Source organism: Lolium rigidum, chromosome 7 (genome assembly GCF_022539505.1).
Source record: "Lolium rigidum isolate FL_2022 chromosome 7, APGP_CSIRO_Lrig_0.1, whole genome shotgun sequence".
Classification (NCBI taxonomy): Eukaryota; Viridiplantae; Streptophyta; class Magnoliopsida; order Poales; family Poaceae; genus Lolium; species Lolium rigidum.
The window spans coordinates 337,285,032-337,286,331 of NC_061514.1; the positions used below are offsets into that span (position 1 = coordinate 337,285,032).

Consider the following 1,300-nt stretch of genomic DNA (forward strand, 5'->3'; position numbering starts at 1 on the left):
CACTAGATATTCTCTCGTTGTTAGGGCTGCTGCAGACTAGTGGAAGCTGCTTAGTTTAGTCACACCTCGCCTAGGGGAAGAGGATACGACCAACTTATAAGGGGGAGTTTCCCTCCTATCTTCAGTTCGGGTTTGTGGGATGGAGTGGGCTCGCACTTGTAGCTGGGATGTATGTGCATAAACGTCCTAACCTGGGAGTCAGGATGTAAATGGCTCGTCCGCTGGACATAAATGGAGACACCGCTTCGGCCGCATACGCGAATACAAGTTTTTGTGGCAGCCGCTAATTATTTTCGGCGGCTTCGTGCGGATTTGTGGCGCCGCTTCGGCCGCATACGACGATTGTACTCTGTTGCATGTGGCGCTCTGTTCTCCTTCTCTTTTTTTATAGTGGCGCCACAACGTAGCTGGCGGAGAGCGCGGCGGAGGTGTCCCCGGTGGAGGCGCATCCGACGCCGGCGATGGGGCGGGAGAGCGGGGCGGCGGAGGCGGTTGACCTGGCTGACGAGCACGGTCATGCCGATGTCCTTGAAGGAGCCGGTGTGGGAGATGCCGCAGTGCTTGACCCAGAGGTCCTTCATGCCGCCGAGGTGGTCGCGGCCGAGGCGCTCGGCCCAGAAGAGGTTGGAGTTGCCCTCGAAGAGGGAGACGATGTGGTCGGGGTGGATCCCGGGGAGGACCAACTCCTTCTTGGACCAGACGCCGGAGCCGTAGGACCAGGTGGTGCGGCCGACGCGGGAGTCGAAGAAGTCCCGCCAGTAGGAGCCCGGGTGGCGGGCCAGGGCGTCCATGTCGTGGCGCACGTCGAGGAGGCCCCCCGAGCCGGAGCGGTACACGATCTCGTCCATGTCGTGCGGGTCGCCGTCGGGCCCCGGCGGGAAGGGCTCGTACTCAGGGCGGAGAAGTCGTTGCTCGGGGCGCGGTGCCGTGCCGCCTCCTCGCGGATGTTCTCGTCCGCCGGGCGCCGGTGCTTGGCGGGGGCGGCCGGGGCCGCGGCGGCGTCGGTGGCGCAGCGGAGGCGGTGGGGGGGAGAGGGGCGGAGGCGGAGCGGGGGGGCGGCGGAGTGGGGGAGAGGAGGAAGGAGAGGGAGGGGACGTGCTTGACCCGCTCAGTTCAGCTACGTGTAGCCAGCACGTTGCGAGTTGCGCCGCCGGCTCCGGCGGACTATGCGGCTCGCCACTTTAGCCACTTAACCGATGCGGCTTGCCGCAACGGCCATATAAATGTTTTTTCGCGGGCGGCGTATGTGGATCCGTCAGACGCCGCTGCCATTTACATCCTGATTTAGGAGTGTTGGGCT

The 1,300-nt window shown here is 64.2% G+C and overlaps 1 pseudogene; it reads right to left on the minus strand.

Annotated features, from left to right (window-relative positions):
* Positions 1-385: 385 nt before the first annotated feature.
* On the minus strand, positions 386-806 carry LOC124673499 (annotated as a pseudogene).
* Between the last annotated feature and the right edge of the window lie 494 nt (positions 807-1,300).